Below are 13480 nucleotides of genomic sequence, written 5' to 3' on the forward strand. Positions count from 1 at the left end.
GTTATCTAGCAGCCATAAAAATTTTAGCTTCATTTGATCTCATATGGACTGCTAAATTTTAATTCTTCCACCACTGCTACATGCTGAAAACTGTTGCACTATAGCTGACAAGAACCACTCCAAAACCGAAGCATTTCTTATCCAATTTCCATGAAATTTCTACAGCATCTCATACCATAAGTCTAGAGCATGTACACCAATTTTCATGCCAATCCAATAAGATTTAATCACTCAAACATGGCTATGATCACAGCTAGCTCAGATTTTGAATATAGGACAGATTTCAAGCAATTGAGCTATTCTTCATCAAATATGAATCAAACTTGATACTAACTTGTTTGAATACTTCCATAAGACATATATCCATTTAAACCACTTACTAAATGTCATCTTATGAACTTATCCAACACAAATCAATCCAAACTTGATTACTAAGCAATTATCCATTCAAACATCTCATAGCAAGCAACATTGCATATTTATCCAATTCAATCAACTCATATGCACCCAAATGAAATGATCAACTAGAGATATACCTTGGTTAGCTCATGATCATCCAACTAGCAAGCTTCAACTCAATTATTTGCAAGTCATCAAATATTCCAATAAATCACCACAACTTGAAATTTACACTTGTATATTGTAGCACATTTGGACTTCATTCAATTTGTCATGGCATTGGGATTGGATGTGCACTAAGCTTCATATCTTGACTCAACATATGATGAACAAAGTGAGATCAATTGAATCAAGCCTCCAATGCCAATGGTACCTACACACATTCATCCACTTTTTGATGGTACCCAAACAAGTTTGGGTCCTCTCAAGTTAGGAGCAACATACTTAGGCAACGCCTTAGTATGAGTAGCGGGATGTTTTGCAATTGCAACCAATGAGGTACCATTGCCATCCTTTCTAAGCATATCATGATTATCAATTGAAATAGTCTTAGAAATTTTACCTAGGGGACATAAATGTGCCATGTGTCCCCTTTCCCGGCATGAGTAGCACTTCCTCTTTGATTGAGCCTTTTCTTCCTTGCTCATGTTGTGCTTCTCATTGCCTTACCTCTCATGGATTGCTTGAGCCTTCTTCTCAAGCTTGTTAGGACACTTAGAGGCAAAGTGTCCCATACTTCCACACTTAAAGCACTTGATGTGAGCATAGACTTTCTTCTCATTGTCATTCTTGCTCATCATCTTGGCATCTTGTATTTGCATTGGATGCCTTGCCTTTCCACCCCTTCTTGTTTTCTTCTTCTTTATCATCAAATCACCATCATCTTCATGGTTGATCTTGATTTGCTCTTGGGGTGTCTTCTCTTGCTCAACTTGTGGCTTTAGTTGAGGCTTCACTTGTTGCTTCACCAATTTCTTGGTTGGGCACATCGAGGTAAGATGACCCCAAGTGCCGCACTTGAAGCACTTGACATGCTTAAGCCTCTCTTCTTCTTTTAGCTTCTTGAGCTTCTCGATGTTAGGGCAACCATTTGCAAAGTGTCCCACTTCATGACACCGGAAGCACATGGTATGAGAGAGTTTTCTTTGTTGTAGCTTCTTCATCTTTCTTTCTCTCTTCATTTTGCCCTTTGTCATCTTCTTTTCGAAGCCAAGGCCACACTTGTCACCATAGTTTCTTTAAGTCTTCAACATATGCTCAAAAGTGACTTGAGAGTTGTAGCACCTCTCTAACTTGTTGCTCAATTTCTTCACTTCATTTTTGAGCTCATTGTTCTCCTTCAAAATGTTAGTCTCACAAGACATAGAAGTAGAACAAGCATATATATGTGAAGAGCATGGCATATCTAATAAATCATCGCAAGAGGTGGATACATGCTTCTTGCCTACATCACAAGGGTTAGCAACAACATGTGATTGATCATTTGACCCATGTGATGAGCTCTCATTATTTTTAAGTTTCTTTGTAAATATTTTAATGAGAGAAGCTTGTTTTTCTAATAATTCATCATGAGATGCAAGTAGTGTCTCATGATTCAATTTAAGCTCATCAAGTGAAGATTTATATGCATCAAGTAATTTCTTATGATCTTCACAAGAGTTCTTTAGAAATGAGTTTTCATTTTCTAATTTCATTGTTTTAGCTTTCTCATTTTCTAAAGACATGGTCATGCTAGCAAGTCTACTAACAAGCTCATCATATGAATCAACATGATCAACCACATTATCATTTGATACCTTAGTGTCACCTTGTGACATGAAGCAATGTGGTGTAGTGGATGGGCTTGTAGTAGCATCATCATGGCTTGAGCATGAACCATCATTACCATCAAGTGTGCATGGGGTAGCATCATCACTTGCAACACTTGTGCCATCATCAACAACCTTGTCAAGTGAACTTGTAGTGCATTGATCATCATCATTCTCACTTGACAATGAGGTGGAGCAATCTTCCACAATCACCAAATTGTGGTTATGCTCAACACACTCATGCGTCTCCTTCTTGGGCTCATCCTCCTTCTTGAATTTTCCATCATCCCATGTGGAGGAGTCACCGTAAAAGGCTTGGAGTGCTAGCCACATTTCATGAGCACTTTCCAAGTCCCACACACGTCTAAAAATATCATCATGTAAAGTGCATATTAGATAATAAAGAGCACGATGATCAAGTTGTAAGCAATCCTCTTGTGCTTGGGTTAGGTTATCCTTATCCAAAGCATCACGAGAAAAACCAACAACAATGATCCACCATGCCTTGGGACCCAATTCACGGAAATGATCAAGCATATGACGTTTCCACCGTGCATAGTTTGTGCCATCAAAAATGTGTGTGTCACAAACAACCTCTAGCCCAAAGTTCGCCATCCTCTCGGGTCGGTGAAGACGACAAATGAGAGACCGGGCTCCAATACCACTTGAAGGGTCGAGATGGCGACTAGAGGGGGGGTGAATAGTCTTTTCTAAATCTTAATCGCGTCGGCTAACCGATACAAATGCGGAATTAAAACTATCGGTCTAGCCAAGACTATACCCCACTATATATGTTCACTAGCACCTTGCAAAGATAACAATTATGCAACAAAGGTGCCGGGCTAGCTAGAGCTCTCCTAAACAATTCTAGGAGCAAGGTTACACAAACCTAGGCCACTAGTACTTTAAGCGACAAGGGAGCTCCTACACATGCTAGTAAGCAAAAGCACAAAGCTAACTAAGCTCACTAGCAATGCTCAATAACAAGGCAACCAATGCCTAATTAGAGAGCACAAATACTTAGTTATACAAACTAAGCAATGTGACTAACAAGGTTACTAAAACCAAATTAGCCACGCAAGGGAGCTACTTCTATGCTACACAAGCAAGAAGGTAATTAGCAAGCTACACAAGCTATCTAATTACAAGAGCAACTACACAAGCTTAATATGTATAAAAGTAATTGCAAGCTTGTGTAATGGGGATGCAAACCAACGGGAAGAACAAGGTTGACACGATGATTTTTCTCCTGAGGTTCACGTGTTTGCCAACACGCTAGTCCCCGTTGTGTCGACCGCTCACTTGGTGGTTCGGCGGCTAATTAGCATCACCCGCTAAGCCCGCATGTCGGGCGCCGCAAGAACCTACCCCTTGAGTGAGGGTAGCTCAATGACACGCTTTACTAGAGTTGCTCTTCGCGACTCCCGCAGGGCGAGCACAATGCCCCTCACAAGCACTTCTCCGGAGCGCCGCACAAGCTTCTTGCGCGCTTCGACGGAGACCACCACCAAGCCGTCTAGGAGGTGGCAACCTCTAAGAGTAACAAGCACCACTGGCTTGCAACTCGATCACCTAGTGCCACTCGATGCAACCTCACGATGCAATCGCACTAGAATCGCTCACTCACACAATCGAATGATCACTATCAAGTATGTGTGTGATGGAGGGCTCCCAAGCACTCACAAGCATGGACACTAAGTCCCTTGAGGTGCTCTTTTTTAGCCATGGCCAAAGGCCACTTCTATTTATAGCCCCAAGGGCTAAACTAGCCGTTACCCCTTCACTGGGCAACGGTCGGGCCGACCGGACGCTCCGGTCGTGTTGACCGGACGCTGGACCTCAGCGTCCGGTCGCTCGCAGACGACCACGTGTCCCGGTTCCAACGGTCACTTGACCTGACCGGACGCTCCAGCTTCAACTGACTGGACGCTGGACCCTCAGCGTCCGGTCGTTTCCAGTAAGCTCCCGAGCATGACCGGACGCGTTCGGTCGAATGCGATCAGACGCAGCCAGCGTCCAGTCACACTCCAGCGACTGCTACACTCCACGTCAGCGTGACCGGACGCAGCCTGCCAGCGTCCGGTGCATTCAGATCCAGTGTCCGGTCAGTTGACCGACGCCAGCATCTTCTCCATTCTCTTCACCCTTGCTCAAGTGTGCTAACCACAAGAATTTGCATCCGGCGCAATAGAAAATAGACATTCCATTTTCCCGAAAGCGCCAACACAAGAATTTGGGAGAGAGGGACCCAAACCCATCTCAACCCTGCAAACACCACCTCCTTTGTAAATGCGCCAACACCACCAAGTGTACATCACCATGTGTAAGTGTGTTAGCATTTTCACAATCATTTCCCAAAGGATGTTAGCCACTCAACTTGCCACGCCACTCGATCCTAGCGATAATGCAAAGTTAGATCACTTGAGTGGCACTAGATGACCGATATGCAAACAAGTTTGCCCCTCTTGATAGTACGGCCATCTATCCTAAACCCGGTTATAAACTTCTCTACACACCTATGACCGGTGAAATGAAATGCCCTAGGTTATACCTTTGCCTTGCGCATTCTATTCCATCTCCTTCAATGTCGATGCAACACATGCACCAACACGATCAACAATGATATGATCCACTTCATATCATCACATGATCATATTGGTTCATCGATCTTGACTCTACTTGCTCTTCACCGTTGCCATCGTCCATCGGCGCCAAGTCTTGCTCAAGCTTCACCGCCACGCAGTCCATCACTCCAAAGCCTTCGACTTGCCCTTCACGCTTGCAACCGGTCCATCAAGCCAAGTCTTGTCTTGATCTTCTCCACCTTGATCACATGACTCAATGTTATGTCTCATGTGCATTTAAGCTCCTTCATCATCACATGTGTGAGCTTTGCAACATCTCCAAGCCATTTTCACCTTCATGGCATATGTTGCTCACACACATGTACCTGTGGACTAATCACCTATGTATCTCACATAAACACAATTAGTCCACCTAGGTTGTCACTCAATTACCAAAACCAAACAAGGACCTTTCACCGGCCCATGGCCCAACTGCCAAAAAACCTCTCTTTTTTCATCAAATTTTCTAAGTGTTTCACTTTCACAGTTCACAGATTCCATTTCACAGACAATAAGACATAAGAAAGATATTATCATAATATCAAAATGAGCTGTTTGTGCAATGCTGCCTCATTAAAAACCTTTCTAGGTAAAACTCACCCTTGTGAGAAACCCTAGAAAGGAAAAAAGAGTACAACCAGCTCTAAATTGTCAAAGTCATAGTTCTATCCTATTACAATAGCCAACATCAGTGGCAAAGTCACAGTGAGACTTAGTGAGTTCACATGATCACATCATAGCAGCAAGAAGTTCTATTTCTATCCTATTACAAAAGTTCATGTTCATCCATCCATCATCCTTGATCCTTGACTCACTCACTGCCTCAACTATGTCACAAACTCACAGTCCAAAAGTACCTGCAAAATGTCAATGTTAGATTGTTACTTTGTTAGACATAATGAACTTCAAATCTTGAATGTAAAGAAGTTTCAGTTTAGTGACTACCTCTCCTCTTCTCTTCTTCTTCTATCCACCACCAACAACAGTATCGCCGCTGCCGCTATCGGTGCCGCTGCCTTTGCCTTGTTCATCGAGGAAGAGGTTGTTGAATGCCTCCTCCAGTTCTAGGTCCTCAGGTGTATGTTGTTCCCTTCTTGCACCTTGTTCCTAGTCCTTGATGCAGGTGAGCATCTCAACATGCTTAGGCAACAAGCACCGCCGCCGATCTTTGAGTATCCTGGATGTATAGCTGAAACAGGACTCCGAAGAGACAGTAGACACAGGGACAAACATAATATCTCGAGCCATGATCGACAGGATTAGATAGGTTAGCTTATGGTCACGCCACCAGAGGAGTATGTCAAAGGATTCCTCATAACATGTGATAGGGTCACTGTCCAAGTAAGCTTTGAGCTCACTAACAGCAGATGGAGTAGATGAAGATGAGGGGGAAGAGACAGGGGATTCACCAGGACCTCCAAAGATCCTTCCCCATGCCTGTTTTGTCTTACCAGTATGAGCTGAAGGGACTGAAACCCTTTGACTCCTCACTGCACCAAATTTCTGTTCATACTTGGCAAATAGTTTATACATCTTTGACATCAGCATAGTACACACTATAAGTGCATCCAGTTGCCTTAGCAAGCAATTCAAGCACATTAAAGAACCCTTTCATCTTAGCTCTAGGATCAAGAATGAATGCATATGAATAAATGAGTGGAATTTTCTCCCAATATTTAAGGAATTTAAACTTCATAGGAGTAGTAATTATTCTAAAATTAGCATCTCTTTCAGCATTTTGCAAGTGTTCAGCCATGTCAAGCATATGGTGCAAAACAAGTGGAGCTATGGGATAATACACACCAGACAGAATAACATTGAAATTATAGAAGAGTTCCAAGAATATCATTATTTGTTCAGCAATATACCAATGCTGTGCAGTCAACAAAGTAAAACCATAATTTGATGTAATGAACACATGAAAGACTTCCTTATATGGCAGCAAATGTTTGAGCATCAAATAAGTAGAATTCCATCTAACATCCATATCCAAGCCAAACTTTCTAGGTCTAAGACCCTGGGCTGTGCAGTAGTTCTTAAACAATGTAATTCTTTGATTAGAGGAATTTAAAAAAAACTTATTGCAGTTCTAAAATCTTCAGTATAAGGTTTCAACCTCTTCATACTAGATTTAACAATCAAATTTATTATATGGCATGCACAGCGTTGATGCACAAGCAAATACTGCACCTTGTTAGGATCATCTCTTGTAGGTGCAGGATAAGAACCTAAATAGACAAAGAACATAGGTTGCAAAATCTCAAAAGCCCTAGAATTAGCAGAAGCATTGTCTAGAGACACAGAAAAAACCTTGTCAATCAAACAAAACTCCTCAACCACACTAGCAATCCTATCAGCAATGTTTTCACCAGAATAAGAAACATCAATCAGCCTTAAACCAATAACTTTTTTCTATAATTCCCAATCTGCACTAACATAATGAGCAACAACAGAAATATAATCCTCTTTAGCATTACCAGACCATATATCAGATGTCAAAGAAACAGAAGATGTAGCAGGCAACAAAGATTTCATAAGCATAGCACATTGTTCATCAAACAGTTTAGACATATCTCTAGTGGTGGTCTGCCTAGAAACCTTTTGAAACAGAGGATTGTGAGCATGCTTAATGTAATCCTCCCAAGCCTAGGTCTCACCAATCCCTAAAGGAAGGTCTAGCCTAGCAATCAAATGGCACAACTCAGTGCGAGCAAGCATAGGATCATACACCCAATTTTTTCAAACCATCAGGATTCATAGCAAGTTTAGACTGGACCATACTAGCATGCTTACATTTTTTCATACAGGAAAACATGTGCCATCTCAAATGCCCAGTGCCAGCAGCAGACCTAGCACTGTAATGCGCACCACAGTGTTTACAGATGGCCCTCACTCGGATTTATTCTCCTTAATCTCATGGAATTAATCCCAAACATCAAAAACTTTCTTACTAGAGGTGGAAGAGGTTCCATGAGTGTCAGTGGAGACCTCAACTCCACCATCACCGTCGTCGCCATTGAGATCGATGGGCTGGTTGCCATCACCGTCACCGAGATCGATGTCAAACAGACCAGCTGCGTCATCACACAAGTCGTCATTGTTCTCGATTTCTAGCTCCTCGTCCGGGTGTGGCGCTAGGTCCTCGCCGTCGACAAGGGGGATGCTGATCTGCTCCCCGCATTGCAAGCCCAGCACCAGCACCAGCCTGAGCCCGACCCTAACATCCAGCTCCAGAACCACCCCTTGACGGGTGCTTCGGCGGCCTAGCCATGTCCACTCTAGAGGAGGACGCGTGCGTCAGGCATGAACCTACAACTCAAAAAGACAGAGACAGAGTGAGTAGAGAGAACAAGAACTGACGAGCAGATCCAAAGAAAGAGTAGGGTTAGGGTTAGGGAAGAACAAGATGAACCTACGCTCCGGAGCCCGGTGTCGGAGATGAAGAAGCCAGAGCTAAAGGTGGGGAGGAGGAGACAACGATTAGAATCAACAGCGAGGTGGGCGAGGTAGGGTAGGGAAGAAGAACACGAACTCACATGGCTCACGGTTCACCGAGAGAGAGAGGAGAGGGAAAGGAGGGAGGAGACGGGGACAACCAGACGGGGTTAGCGAGGTGGAGTGGAGGAGCGCCGGCAAGGTCACCGGAGCCGAGGATGGGGCCAATGGCGGTGGCGGTGACGGATCGAGATCTAGAGCAGAGCGAGAGCGAGGTGGAGCGAACGAGAGAGAGAGAGAGAGACAGCTGCGCGGCGGCGAATGACGGGGTTAGCGAGGTGGAGTGGAGGAGCACCGGTGAGGTCACCGGAGCCGAGGACGGGGCCGATGGCGGTGGCGGCGGTGGATCAAGATCTAGAGCAGAGCGAGAGCGAGCGAGCGAGCGAGAGAGAATGAGGATTAGGGTTAGGGATTGGGGAGGCCAGGAGGGAATGAGGGATTGGGGGCAGCCGGGCAGGGCTCCTGGCCTCCTACGCTACACTTATATTTGCCGTTGCCGGCCTTTGTGGGCTGCTGGGCCAAATGGGGCACCGGGCCGTCACCGTGCTAGCCTGCACCATCGTGCCGTGCCACGAGCCAGGGTGGCGGCCCAGACACGGCCTAGTCCATCGGGCCGTGTCGGTACGGGCCCGCTGGCCACCGGGCCATGCCGTGCTCGTGCCGGGCCAAAAGGCCGAGCCACGGGCCGTGCCGACGGGCCTCGGGCTGCATGGCTTTCTATGGTTGTGACTGAGAAGTTGAAGGTTAGAAGTTGAAGCATATCATACTAGTGTTCTTTATGCCTTCACAAAATATATACACTGTTCCATTATTTGTCATCTCAAAATCGATACAATTATTCAATATGAAGAACAAAAGGAGAAAATAAAATACCTTGAGGAGCGTTTAGCACAGGCAGAGTGTCAAATTGTGGAAGGTGACGAGTAACGGAAAAAAAAACTCCACAACACTATATTGGTAATATATCTGAAAACATGATTTCTCGCTCTGTCTATATATAATATGTTAATAATTAATTTGGTATTTATTGGTATGATTTTCTTTTCTCAAAAAAGTTTTTCAATTAATGGTTCACGTGTATGACCTACTCTCTAGGTAATAATCGACCTCATATTTGCAGGAACTGAAGGAAACATTAGAGTTTTTTGTAGAGTTCGACCACTTCTTAAATTTGATGGTGATTCCAATGGTCCAGAAGGTGCCTCTATCTCTATTCCTACATCTGTAGAGTCTGCTGGACGTGGTATTGATTTGATAAACCAAGGTGAATGATACGTTCAACTTGTTATTTCTTGGGCTGCCCAATAAGTTTTGGATAATGACACTAGTAAGGTGTTGTCTTTTTTTCTTCGTTGTGTAGGTCAAAAGCTCTTCTTCTCATATGACAAGGTTTTTGACCATGATGCTTCACAGGAAGATGTGTTTGTGGAAATATCGCAACTAGTCCAAAGTGCCCTTGATGGGTACAAGGTACTAACTTTGCATGGCAACATGTGCTAATGGATAGTATATTAAGTATGAATTGTCATCTTACCTTTTAAATATTGTCCTTTATTCCTAACATGATGAGTAAGGAAGGCACTGGCAACTATATGTGTAAATTATTAGTCAGTTGAGTTTCAAGCAACAAGGATACCGTAGTTTTGTTTTTTTTTTTTTTGCTCTCCAAGACATTCCACATGCTATTTTAGTTGATCACTGTTGTGTTATGATTATTTTTCCATTGATTATGACATAATATGGTAAAAAAAACCATGGTAATATTATTTTGAACATCTTTGCAAGTGATGAGCGTTTCAAAACTGATTACATAATTCACACACAATCATGTTTCTATTAGCCTCATATGTAATGCCAATCTTTATTTTTCCCCAAAATAACTTGTGATGGTAATATCATGTTTATGTGTCTCTGTGATACAGGTATGCATATTTGCATATGGTCAAACTGGATCTGGTAAAACTTATACAATGATGGGTAAACCAGGAATTGATCAAAAAGGGAACATCTAGTCTGGCATCACAAGCATTATCTAACATAACATCATCACGCTACAGTCATCTAGCATCATCAATATAGTGTCCTTATAGGGAATAGAGAGAGGGGAAAAGAAGAGGGAGAGAGAAGAGGGAGAGCAAATGACAACGAGGGGCCAAGAGTCCTCCTCTTCCATATGCCTTTGTCCCCTCTTTTATAGGGGAGGAGGGAGGTGGTTATTTTCATATATTCCCTCAGCGGGGTTCATAATTATAACTGAGCCCCTCTAATTTCTAAATAGGCCCTAAATGCTCACAATTTTGCCCTTATACCTAATAATTGAGCATTTTCACAAACTTAGGGGGTCTCTGTTGGGGGAAGGCGCCCTGACGTGAACCCCCATCCATCTCCCGACCTCGCTCCAGGCCTTGTGATTGACTGCACCACGGGCCATGACCCCGCAGAGAAGGTTTGTTCCTCCTTGTCCCTTCTTTTCAGGTACCATCAGCAGGATTTGACTCGAAGGCCAAGTACTGCAGGGAGAGATGTGAAGGTTGATGGTGGATGAGAGGACCTCTGATCAGCGTGGCGAGGGTTTGCCAGGGACCGCAAGTGCAGCCCGACTAGGAGCAGGCGGCGGTCACCATCTACCCGATTAGGGCTAGGTGTGGTTGGGTAGGGGTACGGAGGATTACCTGATAAGGACATGAGCTCCATGCATACGACCATGCTTGGAGACCGAGGCGACATACCCACTGCCCCCTGTCACGCACGCCATCGTCTTCTCCCCTACGGACGACGACATCACCGGAGTCGATGGTGCTAGCTGGTGACTCTGAGCAAGCTGATCTTTTTCATCACAAGACAGGTATGCGAGTAGACGATGAAACTGAGCGCGCAATAACATGACTAGTCCTGCTTGTAGGAGGTCAAGGAAAAAAATGGCACCTCCCGTCGGCCAAAATTGACTGAGCTTCTGGATGTGCCGCATGTCATAAACATGGTAAATATCTGCTTTCTGTTTCCTTTCCTTTTTTCGAACCAACAAACATATGATTATGATGATTCCAGTGCAGTCGCCGTATGCTGCATACACCAGATAATCACTGAAGCTAACAAAGCAATATCCACGTGTGTGTACCTAATCAATCCATGTAGATTGACGTGGACTTAACAAAACAAGCTAGAAATTCTAATCACCGAAGGAGAAATCCAACCCCTTGAGCAAGCTTTGTCTTGCCAAGTTGCCAGCCCAGAAGATCCATTTTAGCTTGCTTGCCTTAGCAAAGAAAAGCTCACATGCACATGCCCTGAGATAACTGGCTGGAAACATTATCTGAATAGTTATTACAAGAGTCAAAATTTTGGCCATTAGGCTAGATGAACTGCAAAGCAGCAGCTCGTGCTCATTTCCAAGCCTTGCGGCCCCTGAACTGATTCCCAGAGCGCTTGCGAGAGGAGGAAGGCGCGCCGGGTGGATATTTGACGTCCTATCGGCCAGCGGACAGCCGACAGGGTCTTGACCCACTTTACCGTACGAACCGGCCCACTCCGGAGACTTGTCGGCTCCTGGTATCAGCCCTCCAGAAGCCGATAGGCCGCTGTGCTCAAATGCTGCATTTCCAATTAATAATTAAAATATATTACATCTACATCTCTATCTCTGTCTTCTCTTCTCTACAACTAAAAATTATTGTCATGGCCACAGGCGCGCCCATATATGTACTTATTTTTTTTCCCATCCACACATATTCAGTCATGCATGATCATGTACATATACGTACATGTATATGAAAAGGTTTCTTGCTTCTTGATTAGCACATGTGATCTGGCCATTGAGGTAGGCACTTCAAGTTTATCTCAAAACCTTGAATGGCAGCAGCCTGGCAGGTGGGCCAAGTCCATGAGCCGTATATACTCCAGGTGCATATACGCCGCATATTGGAGATGTCGTATTGCATGGCCATGTGCTGACTATAATTTAATTTAATTTGCATATGGGAATGGCAGCCATGCATGAGCTTTCTGGCATGTACATTGGAAGCATATCTCTTATCTCTTATATATCTAATCTTGTCGGCTCCTGGATGGTCGATAGCTATCTGTCAGCCCTCCAGAAGCCAATACGCCGCTGTCCTCAAATGCTATATTTGTAATTAATAATTAAAATATATTACCTCTACATCTCTATCTCTGTCTTCTCTTCTCTACAACTAAAAATTACAGATAGATGTTTCCTGAAATTCACAAACTTTTGCAGCGGATAAAATCACAGGTATCAAAATTCTCGGTCCCAAGCGGAATTAGTGCACTTGTCGAAAATTCCGGTGAGGACCGAATTTTTGAATCGCGGAGAGTAGTGAACTAACTAATTATGAATTGAAATGCTCAAATACTAAATTGAGTTCACCACACAAGTAGAGTAGGAGTACTAAGTGAATCCACGCCTTTTACTTGCTTCTTCACCTACACACAATATATATCTTGCCACCACAACAAATAATACAATCACAAATCACAAGCAAACAGAGACACACAAGTATTTATCCCGAGGTTCGGTCACACCACAAAGTTGTGCCTACGTCCCCGTTGTTGAGGCGACCACAAAGGTCCTTAGAGTCTCTTTCAACCCCCTCTTCCCAAGCGACCACAAAGATCAAGCCGGGGTTTCCACTAGAATCAAGGGTAATACAAACTTCTCGGGCGCCCTCACAAGTACGAGTCACAAGCGTCACCAGGCAACACCTAGCTGGCTAGGGTTCCAAGAACCAAGAGTAATAGAGATAAAATCAAATCGCCATCGGGTGCCACAAGTGCTCAAGAGAAGGATCTTACTCCCAGAGTTGAAATCCACGAAGAACTCACTCCAATCTCACTCACAAAGATGGGAATCCAAGCAAGAGTGAGAGGGAGTGTTGGAGTTTGAGAGAGAGAGAGAGAGAGAGAGAGAGAGAGAGAGAGAGAGAGAGAGAGCTTTCTTTCTTGATCCAAGGTTGCAGGAGATGAAAAGTGAGCAAGAGAGGGAGAAAGAAGGGGGCGTGCGGCTCCCTTAACCCCACAGCCGACACTTGTGACCGTTGGAAGAAGTAGATCTGAGCTAAACAAGAATTTCTTGGTTAGAAAAGAAAATTGTTGGTTGAGGTCTTACTTTTGGGATGAGGGCCACTAGATTTTCTT

General features: G+C 44.0%; 1 pseudogene; it reads left to right on the forward strand.

Moving 5' to 3' along the window:
- The window catches only part of LOC136496245 (kinesin-like protein KIN-14H), a 32761-nt pseudogene extending 22423 nt beyond the window's left edge, over positions 1 to 10338 (forward strand).
- Positions 10339 to 13480: the final 3142 nt, after the last annotated feature.

Source organism: Miscanthus floridulus, chromosome 12 (genome assembly GCF_019320115.1).
Source record: "Miscanthus floridulus cultivar M001 chromosome 12, ASM1932011v1, whole genome shotgun sequence".
NCBI lineage: Eukaryota > Viridiplantae > Streptophyta > Magnoliopsida > Poales > Poaceae > Miscanthus > Miscanthus floridulus.